The sequence below is a fragment of the Pipistrellus hanaki genome (assembly GCF_964339955.1).
Source record: "Pipistrellus hanaki genome assembly, chromosome: 14".
Classification (NCBI taxonomy): Eukaryota; Metazoa; Chordata; class Mammalia; order Chiroptera; family Vespertilionidae; genus Pipistrellus; species Pipistrellus hanaki.
This window is the reverse complement of record NC_140516.1, coordinates 32,214,943-32,232,069: the sequence shown is the minus strand read 5'-3', so window position 1 is coordinate 32,232,069 and position 17,127 is coordinate 32,214,943.

Below are 17,127 nucleotides of genomic sequence, written 5' to 3'. Positions count from 1 at the left end.
CATGGAATTAGATTGTAAAGTCCTGGCTCATCATCGTAGCCCTACCCTGGCGCCTAGCCCAGTGCCCCAATACTCAGTAGGTTCTCAGGAAGTATTCAAGAATTTGGTGAATGTTTTCCTCACTAGTCCAAACTCTTCTAAGAGTTTCTTTCTGTGGATTCTTGAGAATGCTATTAAACCAATAAATAACTTCCATTTCTTATTAAATTTATTGGCTGCGGACTCCGAAACTAATGGGTTTTCTAAGTCCTCTATATGTTTCTGAGCCTGCCTGAGAAAGATAGTCTGCTCCTCCAAAGTGGGAACACAACAAGTTAGCAGAATTTTCCACTTCTTCGTACACCAGACCCAGGCTCTTCTCCTTGTCATTTAAATGTCTGCCTTGTCATTTTATTTCACTTAGAGAAATGAGTCACGGAGGAGCTCGGGAGCCGTCTGGACTCCCACAAAGGAACTGACCCAGAACTTGTATACAGATGAGTCCTATTTTGAGGTCTAATTTTTTTGCATGTGTGGGTTTGGATGTACTTTCTCTGCACATGTTGGATAGAAAAGCTAATTATTTGAATCTAACTCCAAGATAGCAAAAGAAAAATAACTACAATTATTTCAATAGCCAAAGTTGTGGTAGAGTTACTAGTAATTTGAAGCCAAAGTTTGATCTTATTATTAAAAAATAATAGATTTTAGAGAGAATTGACAATAAGTTAGTGATTTTGGATTTTTTTGTGTGTGGGGTTTTTTGTTGTTTTTTTTGTAGCAGGACTTTTTTTCTTAAATTGCTATTTGTACGTAATATAAGTATAAATAATATATCATATACACTATAGTATACATATTATTATATTATATAATATACAATATTTCACATATACACTGAGTGGCCGGATTATTATGATCTCTGAACACATAATAATCTGGCCACTCAGTGTATATCTTATATAATAAAAGGCTAATATGCAAATTGTCCCCTCGACCAGGAGTTCAACCAGCAGGCTGGCGGCCAATACCCATGTCGCTTTCCCCTGGACTGGCCAGACCCCACCCATGCACAAATTCATGTACTGGGCCTCTAACACACACACACACACACACACACACACACACACACACAGAGTGGCCAGATTATTATGCATTCAGAGATCATAATAATCTGGCCACTCAGTGTATATTATATATTTTAATATGTGTGTATATATTACAAAAATTCAACATATATAATCGAGTACATAGCAAAAAACTAACTCCCTCCCATCTCTGTTTCCCACTCAGCCACCCCTCCCCAGAGGCATCCCTTTTTAAAAGATGCTTTTAAAACCTTCTAGAGATAGTCTATGCATATACAACTATACATTTATGCAACTCCAGGTGTTATTAAACAATTTACACTTTAAATCTTCTCTCCTCCACTTAATATTGGAGATGTGTCCATTTCAGAACCTGGAGAGCTGCTTCTTTCTAGAGGCTACAGTGCATTTTGCTGTTGGGAGTATCATCGTTTATTTTATTTCCATATTGAGAGACACTTAATTTATTTCCAATCCTTTGATAATATAGATTATTCTATAATGAATAATCATATGCATGTGATTTTTTACACAGTTTTTAATATATATATAAACTGTGTAAATAATCCTTAGATTTAGAAATTTGGGGATCAAGAGGCATACATATTTTATATTTTTTAACATATATTTTTTATTTATTTCAGAGAGGAAGGGAGAGGGAGAGGGACAGAGAGATAGAAACATCAATGATGAGAGAGAATCATTGATCATCTGCCTTCTGCACTTACCCTGCAGGGGATATAGCCTGCAACCTGGGCGTGTGCCCTGACTGGGAATCGAACCATGACATCCTGGTTCATGCGTTGACGCTCAACCACTGGGCCAAGTTAGTCAGCTATATTCTTAATTTTAACAGAGCCCATCAATTTGCTCTCCTTAGCAGTCATGCCATTTAAAATTCCACCCCCCCAATGTATAATAGTGCCATTCCCCAATACCTTTAATTCAGCATGCTATCTAAATTTCTTTCTAACTCTTTCCACTATACCATTGTCATAACCTTTATTTCTCACATAAGCGAAGTAAAGCAAAGCATTTACTTAGGTGAAAAACCTATAATATTTCCTTCTCTATCAATTGTGCACATTCTTTGTCCACACTCCATTGCCTTAGTTTCTTATTCTTGATTCATGAGAATCCTTGATAGACTGTCTGTCTCACATTGAAATAATTGGCTTTAATGCCAGTGCTTGTTCCTGAGAGAGACATTAAGACGGCGATCTTTTCCAATGCGTCATTCTCTTCAACCCTGACTTTTTTCAGATACAAGTTAGACCATTTCAGGGAAGGCTCGTTTCCTTCCTTCTACTTCAGCTTCATAAAAGTTTTTTTCCCGCCGAAACAAGACCACGCTTCCATAGTAGTGCATCCTGTATCACCTTACCGAACTTAGCCATTGAATAGACTTTCTTTTAGCAATGGTGTGCTTTCATGACTTGTTTATGTTCTAGCAGAAGTCGGCTGCCTATCTGTCCCCGCTGGTGTGATTTATTCACAGAATAGCCCTCCCACTTCCTCTGGATCAGAGGTTACAAGTTGGCCAGTCAAGGGCCAAATGCAACCACAATGTATTTTGTTTGGCCAGCGTGATATTTAGAAAATATTTGAATTAGTTGCCCACATTACAGACAGTAATTTTACAGGGATATCTAGATTTCTGACTTTTTTGAAAAAAAAATTACAAGATCTGGCAACATTGCACTTCCACATGACAATTGACTGGAGCCTGTGGGTATAAACATGCCTCTTTCATAGACCATGCGTTTCTGTGTTCTTAAACCAAACCTGCCTCACTCTTTTTAAATTGATTTCAGAGAGGAAGGGAGAGGGAGAGGGAGAGATAGAAACATCAATGATGGGAGAGAATCACTGATTGGCAGCCTCTTGCATCCCTGCCCCCTTCACCCCACTGAGGATCGAGCTCACACCTGGGCCAAAACCAGAATTGTACTGTGTGACCTTGTGATTCATAGGTTGACAATCAATCACTGAGCCACACTAGCCAAGCAAGCCTGCTTCGCTCTTTCTGTCACCTGCCAAGCTCCTGGAGGTGTTTGCCTTTGTGACCTCTGATCATTTGTTCCCAGAGTTTTCTTCTCCTCCCTCCAGTACGAGAAAAGTAAAATACCCTGAAGGGTCTTGTCTCGCTCAGCCTCACAGCCTTTCAACTTCACCTGGGTCAGCCTTTCTCCCTTTCTTCTTTGAAAAGCTATTTCCCTACATCCCATGGAGAATTTACTTGCACTTCTCATCGAGCCCTCACATTTCCCCTTGCAGCACTTCCCTTAGGGATGCAGTCTGTTCCCTAGGATGCCTTCCAGAGGAATTTGGGAAGATGGATGACTGCTTTACTAGGGCATGCGTTTTAAAACAGTTAAACAGACTTAACAAAGTTTAGAAAAAGGTGGATAAAAGCATATTTCCTTCGGGTACTAAAGGATGCTTGAACACAAAATATTTTCTAGGATGGGGGAAGACTGACCCAGGACTGCTAGGCTCCTCTCCTTTCCTACTGCTTCTCACAGTTCAAGATCTTGTCAGCTTCCACCAGACTTATTGCCTCAGCTTCATAACTAATTTCCCAGCTGCTAGTCTCGATTCTTCAGAAATAATTTGCAGAAGTATGAATCTTATTTCATCATTCCGCACCTTTCTAAAAAACAAAAACAAAAACAAAAAAAAACACCTTCAATCAGCCCTCCCCAGTGTGGCTCAGTGACTGAGCATCGACCCATGAACAAGAAGTCATAGTTTGATTCCCTGTCAGGGCACATGCCCAGATTTTGGGTGCAATCCCTCTCCAGTGGGGGGCATGTGGGAGGCAGCTGATCAATGATTCTCTCTCATCATTGATGTTTCTATACCACTCTCTCTCTCCCTGAAATCAATAAAAAAATATTTAAAAACAACAACTGCTCAGCTGCCATGGCTCAGTGGTTGAGCATAGACCTATGTACTAGGAGGTCAAGGTTTGATTTCAGCAGGGCATATGCCTGGATCCATCCCTAATTGGGGGGAGGGAGGGAGAATGGACATGCAGGATGCGGCTGGTCAATTATTCTCTCTCATCATTGTTGTGGGTTTTGTTTTGTTTTGTTTTGTTTGTTTTTTAAATCTCTCTCTCCCTGTCTCTCTGAAATCAATGAAAATATATACTGGTATTTAAAACAAACAAACAAAAATCCCACAACTCTCCCTGTGATTCTTATGCATACCTAAGTTGGAGAGCCTGCTAAGGAAGTCTGCATGGCCTAGATAAGGAAATCACATTTACTCTGAGACTGGAAAAATGAGTCTAAGCAGGTAAGATGCAAGAGGGGTGGGAAATGATTATTTCAGGCCAAGACCTAGTCCCAGGAAGCCAGATTTATGGCAGAAACCAATAGTATGTGGGAAACAATGCTTAGAGATGAAAAATCATAGAAGGAATGAAGAGAAATTAGAAGGTGGTATAATTGGCCTCCATGAGTTCTGATAAAAAAACAACAACAACAACAAAAACGTGAGGTTGAAGATTAGTCAATTTACTGACTAACCTTATACTAATCTTCTAGTAGCCTGGCTGCAAGAGCAAATGCATAACTGAGAGAGGACGGAAACCAGTGAAGCTTCTTTAAAGAAAATGAGGACCCAGATTAAGCCCCGGTGAACATTTGCCGTCTGCGTAATGATAACTGCCACTCCCATTCCTTCCCTTCCCCTCCCCCCAAACCCACCACTCTATGGAAGGAGGCATGCTGAACCTAAATAATGTAGTCTGGCCTAGAGTTCTTCCTGGCCTTTCAAGGGAGCATCTGTTAATAGGTGGCCTTGCTCCTTTTTTATGCTGTTTGGGGCCTCGTTGGAAAATGTGTTCTGCCCAGTGATGGGGCTCGGTTGACTGGCCAGTGAAAAACTAGGTCTCAGTGAAGATTCAGACCATATTATCCCTGAGATAGTGGATGTGCCTGATTTAACGGGGCTGGTTGATATGCCTGCAGCTCATACTGGGAAATGGAGTTGTGATTAGAAGGAGTCCTATCTACCCATGACAGTGGGATTATTTTATTTTATTTTTTAAGATTGAGTGGCCTTGGCTATCTCTGACCATCCAGTGTTGTTACTGGAGACTAAATAACAGACTTGGGATTTTGCATGGGAAGAAGGGATGAATCCAGGGAATGAGACCTCTCTCTGTTGACGAGGGTGGGTGTTTCCAGGGGTAGTGGGGTAAAGAGTTACAGGAGACCCAAGGAAGAAAGTGCTTGGGGAGGGGGCTTAAACCTGAGGGCAAATGAGCTAAGTGAGCAGTGGGAGAGAAACAGAGGGAGGACCTCATCCTAGAGAAAGACCTAACTCTTCAGGTCCCAGCCTCTGAAACCTGAAATTGGAGCGAATGTTAGCCTTACAGAAGGAAGGGATCAACGTCAGAGGGAATTAACATGAAGGAGCCCCTTCCCTGCAACCGCCTCTGAAATTGACTCACTGTTCAGTACGTTCATGGGTGCATGTCTGCAAAGCTGGGTGTGGAGACTGCAAAGGCATGGCCCACCCATATCCTCACAGAGGAGAGGGTGCATGCCTCTCACAGAGGAGAGGGTGCATGCCTCTGTGTCTCTTACTCCAAGGGCTGAGATGGGAGGTTCTGCATAAGCCATCCATTTGGAAAAGAGATGCCAGACAGAGCTGGTGGAAGGGGCACTCCTACCAAGGTAGATAAATTTAAGGAAAGTATAAAAACCAAACCTTTCTTCACCTCAAAGTTTGGACCAGCTGCCTTCTGAAGGACAGCGGGGGGAGTCTGGACATCAGGGAACAGGGGATTGCCCAGTCTCCAGGAAGAGGACTAGTGGCGTCCAAAACCAACACAGCTCCATGTCCGAAAATGCAGAACACAATCCTGAAGATCTGTGGCTGGCGTTAGTACCTCAGCGCTCCTCCTGGCTAGAAAAGTGGTCAGCACCCCTACCTGATCCATCCATATGCCCGGCACAGGAGGGCATTCTGGACGCTTCAGGTGCAAAGGAGAAGGCACTGGTTACCCTGGGCTGCTTGCAGGCCTAGTGGTTTGTGGCTGCTTCGGTTTTAATCAGTGACTTTCCCTGGGGAAGTCCCCTCGGTAGATTCTAGACTCTTCTCCTTTTTTACTGCTGTTCCCTACCCCTAGCAGGGGTAGATTCTTTATCCCCAGTAGGGTTTCCAGATAAAATCCAGGACACTCGATTAACATTAAATTTCAGATAAATAATGAATACTTTTTTTTAAAAAAAAAGTATGTATGTCCCAAATATTACAAAAATGTCAAATTTAAAGGATAGCCTGTATTTTATTTACTGTGCCCTACCTCCAAGAGACTCTCTAAGGAGGCAGATACTTGATTGGGTTCCTGTGAGCAGTTGGTTTTGGTCCTTTTTTCTACTTTGAGATTGCCCAGTAATCAGCGATTTTATGACACATGAACATTTTCTGCATGGTCCTTCGGGAAATGGAAGCGAAATAAGCGATTATTTCTCGATTCTGCATTTTTTTTTTTTGTTTTGTTCTTACCTAATATGGCAAGCAGTTCAGTATGAAAACTGAGAAGAGAATTACAGGATCATGAGTTATCCATAAACCCTCCCCCAAGTCTTAACTCTACAGTATTGGGATGTAAACTAGAGGTAGACAAGGAGAGGGGAGAAGATACCAAGGTGATGTGAGCTGAAACCATCTCGCACACCACAAACCCCTCTCTTGGTTAGTTGTGAAGGTTTTTTGTTTTGTTTTGTTTTGTTTTGCACCAGCACTGTATTCTCATTTTGAGAAAGCAACTTGCCCTTAGCAAGAGTGAGAATTAGATAAATGACTCCCCTCACAGCAGATTATTAATGACTGAAAGTCTGCCTGGAGATTTCTAAAAGTTCGACGAGTGCAAACTGGAAAAACAGTCACTTAAGTGATGCCCGCAATTCTCTACCTCATAGGAAGCAGAGATTCCCGCAAACCTCTCAGAGTAGAATCTCCCTTTATGGGTACCTATTGCTTCTTGGTGAGACATGCCAAGTTACCACAAACACAAATGTTAAACAACAACTAGAAACTCACGGTTCTGTCGGGAACGACACAGTGCTGTGGTTGCTGGAGTCAGAGCTGTCCCTCTGCATACTTTCTTTAGTGGGATTGCTTACAGGGGCTGAGACTCTGAGTAGAGAAAACAAAAGAAAAACATGAGATCCAAATCTCATGCTAGAAAAATTAGACGGAATCTGGCACAACCACGTCTATAGCCATCCCATGAACCCTGTTACTTAAGACTGAATTATACAGAAAGTATTGATGCTGGACTCACATGATAGTGGTGTCCTGGTGAGGCACATAGGGTAAGGCCACCCTCTAGTGGTAGGGGTTGGGATTGCTCCTTAAGGAAGGAGAAATTCCCTGTCAATCACAACAGGATAATTTATATAAGAATTGGGTTAAACCCCAAATAAGGATACCTTAAATACGTAAGGGTTTGTTTCTCTTTCTAAAAGGAAGTCTAGGAGTAGTCAGTCAGAGCTGTCAGGATGGCTCGTTGGTTCTTAAGGACCCAGGCTTCCTTCTATTTTTTTGTTTAATTAACCTTAATGAATAGCTTCTGTTCTCAGGGTCACAGGGTGGCTGCTAGAGTTCCAGCCATCGTCTCTACATTGCAGCCTGGAAAGAGGAAAGATGGCAGAGGGAAACATAGGGTGTGTGAGTGTATGTGCTTTCAGGTGAGGCCTCCCAGTGGATTCTCCTTTGAACAGCCTTTCTGAAGTCCCCCGGACACTTCCAACGCTGGCTGAGGAACTGAGAAATAGTCTTTTCCCTGGGCACTTTGCCACCCTACATAAGGAGGCAGGGGAATGGGGGCAGGAGACACCTGTGAAGTCCTTTCTCTCTCAAAGCCTCTTGGCAGTTGGGCCTGAACCTTCTATGATGGGCATGAGCTGGACTCTGCCACACAGAGCCAAGGCCAGGCACCAGGAATCCCGAGAAGGGCTGGGAGGTGTGCGTGAGAGAGCTGCCTCCGCCAGCAAAGGAGATGACTCTCGAGACCAAGCTTTCCTTCCTTTATCCTTAAACCCTTCACGAGGCTTTGTTGCTCTTCTGCTGGGCTGTGGGAGATGAAGGTGGGGTGGGAAGGTACTCAGACCTGGGAACTAAGGGTGGGAGGAGGGCGGTGTCTGCTATCCCAAAGCTACAAGGGTGGCATCTGTCACCTGCCAGAGAGTGGCTGCCCAGAGCTGCCAGAGACTCAGAGCCCTTACCATGTAGCAAAACTCCAGGAATGTGATACACAATTAGATGCCTAATTAATGTTGGCTAATGTGTGTGCATATATTTACTTATGTTTATATTTATTCTTTTTCTATTGAGGGCATCAGAATATTTAACACAATCCTCAGTTTGATCCATTCTGTTCAGATTTATTTGTTAAAATACCTAACTAATTTCTTTAACTTGGGACTTTACACACACACACACACACACACACACACACACACACACACATGGATTTATTAGTGATATTGCCACTGAGAATAACTACAATTTATAGACACAACAAAAGAATTCGTTAGCAATGTTGTTATTGAGAATAACTAAATCTACATCATGGGAGGAACTATGCCATGTTTCTCCAACCGTTAAGCATACAACAAACCATGACTATTTTATAGTGCATTTAGGTATGTTTGTGGTTGCTTCTGCTTTTGGAATTATAAATGTTATGAGAGCATGGCTAGTGCATTAGAGGCAGGGTAAGCTAGGGTTTGTTAAGAAAACAAACACACCAACAAAAAAACGTCCCCTATCTCAGAGCCTTACCACAGTGGTTCATTGCCCACACATGTCAACCTCCCCCATGCTGTTTGTGCCACCTCACATGCTGCCTCCAGCATCATGGAAAGATCCCAGTCCCTTCACTCTGCCCACCTCCCTTGGTCAGAACTCTGTCACATGACCCCACTGCCAGCTAGGAAATATAGAGTGGAATCCCAGGTCTGCAGGGAAGGAGGGTCTGAGGTGGATGTGAACCTGCAGAAGATCTCCGAGGGAATGTTCTGGAGTCTGCATCTACGGAATGGAGGATTAGGTAGAGTGACAGGTCAAGTCTCAGTACAGTCACCTCAGGAGCCTTAGCTGACTTTGTGGGGAGTCCTAAAGATGGGGTAATTTTAGGGCTGTCCTGAGTTTGGGTAAAAGGGTTCTGACATTTGTACCCATCCCCCTCCCCCATCAGTCACTAGATCAGGCCGTCCTGGGTGAGGCAGCTCAGCCCAGGCAATTCCAGAGGCCTGGCACTTAGGGCTGTGTGGGGAAGCTGGAGAATAAGTCCTGCTTTAATCTTGGGTGGGGTTCTGGGGAGCCCATCACAGCACCCCCAGGGAGCACGGCTGTCTCTTCCAAGCAGACCTGTCTGCGCAGATCAGGTGTGAATCCTTTTTCATCATCCTGGCTTTGAGCCAATCACTGGCTTGACCTGTGAACCTTGCCAGTTGTCTCCATTAGCCATTCCACTGAGCTTGGGGATCAAGCACATTCTTCCCTCCCACTGCTCTTGCTGTCCCGCTGGCTACTGCACAGACCTGGGCACTGCTGAACCCTCCCAAATGGCATTCTAAAAGGTTCCTGCTGCCACCTTAACCGGCTTCTCCTCATCTGCGCCCTGTCTTTGCCAAGCGGTCTCTTTTTTGAGCTGCCTCTGGCTATGGCGGGCCAGGACCCTTCCAAGGAAAATCATTTCTTTCAGGGTGGTCTCCAGGCTCAGCATTATGGAACATCTACTCCCCCAGGAGAGGTAACCATCCTGGATTGTCCCGTGTAACCATTTCATGCCCACTCTCCACTGGTTACACTGGAAGCGGCGTGGCCCTGTTGAGGAACACCTGTGTAAATCCAGAAGGTTTATCAGGTCTCCTGGGGGAGAAGATGCTGAGCCAAATCCTCATGTTCCAGAGGATGCTGCCAGGAATCCACTTTTACTTGATCAAACCACATTCTTTCTGTGGAGACACAATAATGCCTGGCATTCATTACAAAGCACTTTATTCATGACGACTTAGTTTTTACAACTATCCTATGCAAAAGTGCTGTTACCTTTCCTGATTTACATATAATAAAATGAAGGCACAATTGGAGAACTTGCCCAAGGTTACATGAGGTAAAAATGGTAGAACTGGTATTGAACCCCAGTTAGTTTGATTGCAGAGTTTGGGCTCTTAAACTCTATCATACTGCTCATCAATGTTCAGGGTTTCTTAAAACTCAGGTTCGGGGGGGGTGGGGGCGGGGTGGGCAACAATCAGCAAGGGATGTTTGTATGGAATGTACTGATCACTGAATGGATGGAAGTCCAAGCCCCAAAGTGAATTAAGCCCTAGCCAGGAACTCTCTTCACAAGCCAGAAAAATGAATTAAATATGAGTGAATTGATGGAGGGAGATTCCACACAAAATAATTAAATCTAGTATTAAATATAAATGTATGGACTTTTTAAAATTTTTTATTCATTAACTAGAGGCTAGTGCATGAAATTTGTGCACTGAAGGGATGTCCCTCAGCCCAGCCTGCACCCTCTCCAATCTGGGACATCCCTCTAATAATCTGGGACTGCTGGCTCTAACCACTTGCCCACCTGCCTGCCTGATTGCCCTAACCACTTCTACCTGCCAGCTTGATCACCCCCTCATGCTCCCCTGCTGGCCTGATTGCCCCCAACTGCCCTCTGCCTTCTCCTGCCAGAGGCCTGGTTCCCCCCTATCTGCCCCCCCCCCTCACTGCCAGCCCGATAGCCCACAACTGCCCTCCCCTGCAGGAGGCCTGGTCCCCCCCTATCTGCCCCTCTTACCCCCCAGCCAGCCTGATAGCCCACAACTGCCCTCCCCTGCCGGCCATATTGTGGTGGCCATCTTGTGGCAGCAATCTTGTGACAATGTGGGGGTGGCCATCTTGTGACATGGGGGAGGCCATCTTGAGACCACATGGGGGCAGCCATGTTGTGAGGAACCAAGGGCGAGACGCCACCTAGGCTTTTATTAGTATAGATTTTGCTTATTTATTTTCATTTTATTTCATTTAATAGGGAGTCTATTAAAGCTGGAGACAGTGAAACAAGAAAGGGCTTAGCACAGAAGAAGCAACAAGAGAGCCTAGGCTGGGCTGCCCTAGCTCTCTGGCAAATCAGAGAAAAGGGGGCCTTGGTGACAGGTTCAGGAGACCAGCCTGCGACGAACTGCTGCTGCCCATTGCTCCCCAGGTTACAAGTAGTCCCGTAGGGTCCCTTAGAGGAGTTCAGGAGGTGCAGGCCTGTGGGGGAAGGAGAGGGCAAAGGGAATGGTGGGGGCTGCTCCCCAGAGGGACAGCCGACTTGGGTATTTTTAGCATGGGGCAACTTACGAGTAGCTGGTGTGAACATGCATTGTGGTTCTGAGAAGCAATACGGCAGCAAAATACTAAGTTAAATTTGGAGGAGAGACAGCCACTGCTATTGGTGGTGGGGTGGGGTAACCAGAGTGAAACTGCCCCCACCAATGTGGAGCCCACAGTGTCTCTCCCTGCTGAGAGGCAGACAGGCAGCTACGGCCTCATCACCCTCACCATCTCTGTCTGCACAGGAAGCCTACCTGTCTCCAGAGAGACTCCAGGGACAAGATGGCCTCTTCTCTCTTAAGTAACCTGCTGAAAATTGGGGGAAACCTGATAAAAATGCTGGACAGCCAAAACCGGTTTGGCTCAGTGGATAGAGCGTCAGCCTGCGGACTGAAGCGTCCCGGGTTCGATTATGGTCAAGGGCATGTTCCTTGGTTGCGGGCACATCCCCAGTAGGGGGCGTACAAGAGGCAGCTGGTTGATGACTCTCATCGATGTTTCTAACTATCTCCCTTCCTCTCTGTAAAAAATATATATATATATATATATATATTTATCTTTTTTTCTGGATAAATGGCATTCACCTTCAGGTGTGATGACAGGATGGACTCTCTCCACACCACATTACCTGGGAAAAGGGCTGGAGGGAAGCTTAGCATTCTTCAACAGGAATTCTAACCTGCCACATCGGCTCCAGTGTCAGGATACAAATAGCCCAATGAGGCCATGGACCAACTTAGCAAGTCCTGCCTGATGATGAAATGTGCTTGCTTGCAGTAGGCGGAGTCTGGAGCTGAGCGGGCCTGACAGCTCGCCCTCCAAACCGCATTTTTCATGTGTCAGGAAAATGAACACCGTGTCCGCTGCACATGGTCTCGGCACTTAGACCTTTGTTAATACCGCAGAGCAGCTGGAGCTAGAAATAGTCTTCAAGTGCTCGCATTCTTTCAACATACAAATTTCAAGAGTGGTGGCAGCTGCTAGGGTCAGGTTTACTCATCTTGGGCCCAAATTCTCATGCTCCTGACCCCACCTTTGGGGCTCCCACAAAATATGACCACAAAACTCTGTTCTGAAAAATCAGACCCTCCTCATTAAATGAAGAGTCTTTACCTCCTGCTTCGTTTGACCCCTCCATGGCCACTGGTTTGGTTCTTAGAAAGGAATTTCCCTTTCTGGATTTGGGGTTTTGTTTCTCCCTGGGTGGGAGTGCTGTAGTTCATAAGTCTTATACTCCTGTCCACACTCTACCCAAGGTTTCTCCCTGTGCTGGTCTGGACTTCGTAGGAAGACTAGACTCCTCTTATCAATGTTGGGCAGACTAAACTGCCTGCCCAGTGGGAATACTTCTGTGGCTTCTGCCTCAGTTTCTCCTAGGCATGCCCTCTCCTTGGGAGTGGCTGATTTGCATTATAGGATGACACTGCTGGGTCTTTAGATCTACTCCCTTGATCTGGCCTCATCAATTGTATCCCAATGCATGTTCACTGCATTGAATAAAACATCTCTAGGAAGAGACCCGAGGAGTACCCTGGTCACTTCAGACCATTCATTTTCCCATGTTGCTCCAGAGAAAGTAAGGAGAAGGCTGTAACATGAACTTGCTCTTCTCCCTATCAAAGGATCAAAGACTACTTGTCCTTCAGGAGTGAGTCTAATGCCATCTCCTCCAGAAAGCATCTCCATGTGATGCACTTGTTCTCTCTATGTCTATGAATTCCTGTCGTATTAAATGCATACTGTTCTGGGTTAAATTGTGTTGGAGGCCCAGCTCCTAGTACTTCAGAACATGACCTTATTTGGAGGTAGTCTCTACAGAGGGAATCGAGTTAAAGTGAGGTTTAGAAGTAGGTCCAATTTCAATAGGACTGGTCCTCTTAATAAAAGGGGAAATCTGGGTCAGAGACACACACAGAGGGCAGATGATGTGAGGAGGTACAAGGAGGACACAGCCATCCACAGGCCAAGGAGAGGGGCCAGGAACAGTCCTACCCTCACGGACCTGAGAAAGAACCAACCCTGCCCACACCTCTCAGCGTTCTGGTCACCAGAACTGTGAAACGATGAACTTGCTGTTCAAGCCGCTGAGTTTACAGTTCTAGGAGACTGGTACAGGCACACTGCCTTTTGTTTCCTACATGGTTTTCCTTCAAAGTTTTTTAAACAGAAAAGTATAAAGAAGACAATAAACTGGGGGGAAATGTTTACAGTCTCCCTGTAATTGTGTGTGTGTGAGTGTGTGTGTGTGTGTGTGTGTGAGTGAGTGTGTGTGTGTGAGAGAGAGAGAGAGAGAGAGAGAGAGTGAGAGAGAGAGTGTGTGTGTGTGTGTGTGTGTGTGTGAGTGTGCGAGAGTGTGTGTGAGTGTGTGTGAGTGTGTGTGTGTGTGTGTGAGAGTGTGCGAGAGTGTGTGTGAGTGTGTGTGTGTGTGTGTGAGAGAGAGAGAGAGAGAGAGAGAGAGAGAGTGTGTGTGTGTGTGAGAGAGAGTGTGTGTGTGTGTGTGTGTGAGAGAGAGAGAGAGAGAGAGAGTGGGTGTGTGTGTGTGTGTGTGTGTGTGAAAGAGAGAGAGAGAGAGAGAGAGAGAGAGAGTGTGTGTGTGTGTGTGTGTGTGAGAGAGAGAGAGAGAGAGAGAGAGAGAGAGAGAGAGTATGTGTGTGTGTGTGTGTGAGAGTGTGTGAGTGTGTGTGTGTGTGTGTGTGTGTGTGTGTGTGTGTGTGTTGTGTGTGTACAGAATCTCCTCCTCAGAAGTAAGGTATCAACCTTAATCCCAGAATAGTGGAAGGTGGTATGGGCAATGGTGGTGGAACCCCCTAGACCTGACTTACTTCCCAGAGGAAGAAAAACTTGAAAATGAAGGAGGAGTTATCCTACAGACAGGCCAGGAACCATCTATCAAAAAGATTAAAAATTCTGAAATTCTTGCCTTTTAAAAAAAATATATATTTTATTGATTTTTTACAGAGAGGAAGGGAGAGAGATAGAGAGCTAGAAACGTCGATGAGAGAGAAACATCAACCAGCTGCCTCTTGCATACCCCTTCAGAGGATGTGCCTGCAACCATCGAACCCGGGACCTTTCAGTCCGCAGACTGACGCTCTACCGCTGACCCAAACAGGTTTCGGCTGAAATTCTTGCCTTTTATAAATGTAGTTTTGCCCGGCCAGAGTGGTTCAGGGGTTGAGCGCTGACCCAGGAGCCAGGAACCAAGAAGTTGCTGGTTGGATTCCTGGTCAGGGCACATTCCCAGGTTGAAGCTTGATCCCCAGTAGAAGGTGCAGCTGATTGATGATGCTCCTCTTATTGATGTTTCTATCTCTCTATCTCTCACCCTTCCCCTCTCTCTCTAAAAATCAATAAAAGGAAAAAAATGGGGGGGGGGGAAGAAAGGGAATATGGTCACGCCCCAGCTGGTCTGGCTCAGTGGATAGGGTGTCGTCCAGAGAGTGAAGGGTTCCAGGTTGGATTCTGGTCAAGGGCACGTACCTTGGTTGCAGGCTTGATCACAGCCTTGGCCAGGTTGAATGAGGGAGGCAATCAATTGATGTGTCTCTCTCACATCAATGTTTCTCTCTGTCTCTTCCCCTCCCTTCCACTCTCTCTTAAAGAAACAAAACAAAAACAAAAAAATTATGGAAAAATATCCTTAGGTGAGAATTAATAACAACAAAAAAGGATGTAGTATCTAAATATATGAACCACAAATAACCAGAATCACAAAAAAATGTAGAGATCCACTATCATAGTGACATTTTTTTTTAATTTTTTAAAAATACATTTTTATTAGTTTTTTTTAGAGGGGGGGAGAGGGAAGGGGTAAAAAGATAGAAACATCAATGAGATAGAAACATCGATCTGCTGCCTCTTGCATGCCCCTGCTGGGATTGAGCCCGAACCCTGGGCATGTGCCCTGACTGGGAGTTGAACTGGTGAACTCTTGGTTCATAGGTCAACACTCAACCACTGAGCCACACTGGTCTGGCCCAAAGGGGTTCGTTTTACTGGAGGTGGGAGAGGAAATGTCTGAGAGGGAGCTGGTCTTGGGACAAAGCAGAAGCAGGTAGGCCCAGCTCAGGGAACCTCCTGGGCAAAGGGCCCGCCTTACGAAGTGGCCTGCGAGGGCCTGATCAGGTGGCTGGACACCAATGAAGGTGTCACTCCACAGGGAAATAAGGTTGGGGTCTGCTGAGGCTTGTGCTCCCCCACAAATGTACCCCCACGTGCAAGTCCTGGCAAGACCTGCTGGGAAAGCACTTTGGGCAGAGAGGATGGTGTGTACAAAGGTCCTGAGCTGGGAGGGGACTTAGCACATTCTGGAACTGAAAGAAGGCCAGCGAGGCCACTGCAGAGTGAAATGAGGAAGGAGGAAAAATCCAGAGACAAGGGCAGTGTCGCACTGGGCCTGCCGACCTTGGCTTAGGATGGAGAAGAGAACGAATTCAGCTCCATGTGCTGCATGCTTTAAGTAGAGGGAGATCCACTATCTTAGTGACATATTTTAATACAATGCCCAATATTAATTAGCTCAAGCAAACAAAATTATTAGTAAACATGTAAAAGATTTAAACAACATATTTGATACCTTGACCATAACATTCTTGTTTGTAATGGATAGAGAATACACAATAAACTTATTTTTGAATGACTACATACTTGGCCACAAAGCAAATATCTAAAAGTAGTGAATCAATATACAAACCACATTTCTTTTAAAATGCTATTAAATTGGAAGCAAATTCCAAAAACATAACTAAATAAGGAACCTATGTTTGAAAATTTAAAAATACTTTTAAATTATTAATGAATCATAATAGAATCATAGTAGAAATTTAAAAATATCTAGAGCTGAATGATGAGGGACAAATGGCCGATTGAAATGGGAGGAAAAAAGTACTTCAGAGAAAACCTTAAACTTAAAATGTTATTTGTTAGTTATAGCTCAACAAAGCTGAAAAACAAACAAATACATTTGAGGACAAGAATGAGGGGAATCACTGCACCAATTACTAACTATACCTATGAGCTATAAGAATGTTGAAATTATGGTACTGTGGAGGAATAGACAAACGGACCAAGAGAGTGGCAGAGACAGTGGAGGAACTGACCCTTTCGTATATGGGAGTTTGTATTTAACAGAAATGGCATTTCTAATGCTGGTAAAGTCTGGACTATCCATATGAGGGACTGAAACATTTAGCTTTCTATTTGGAAAAAGATAAAATTAGATCCCTATTTCACCACAGAAGCCAAAGTAAATTCCAGATGGGCACAATTTAAATGTGAACAGCAAAACTTCAGAATTTTTAAAAAACAATATGGGATAATATCTTGGGTAGAGAGTTATGAACAGATTTGTTAAATAAAGAACAAATACCCACAAACCTTAAAAAGATTTATGGTTTGACTACACTAAATTTAAAACATTATTCCTAACAGAGGATAACACACACACAAAATAAAAAAGCAGATCCAGTTTTGGAGAAATTACTTGCAAGTCAAAAAATAACTTCATAATAAATACGGAACAATTACAAATGTATAAGAAGAAAGGCTAACCCAGGTTTTTTTTTTAAAGAGCAAAGGATTGGAACTGGTATGTCTCTTCCACGCACCCCCCAAATTGACTAGTAAACATACAAATATGCTTTTGCTTATCAGTACTAAGGGATCTGTAAATTAGAATAATAAAATGTGGTTTACATCTATCCGATTA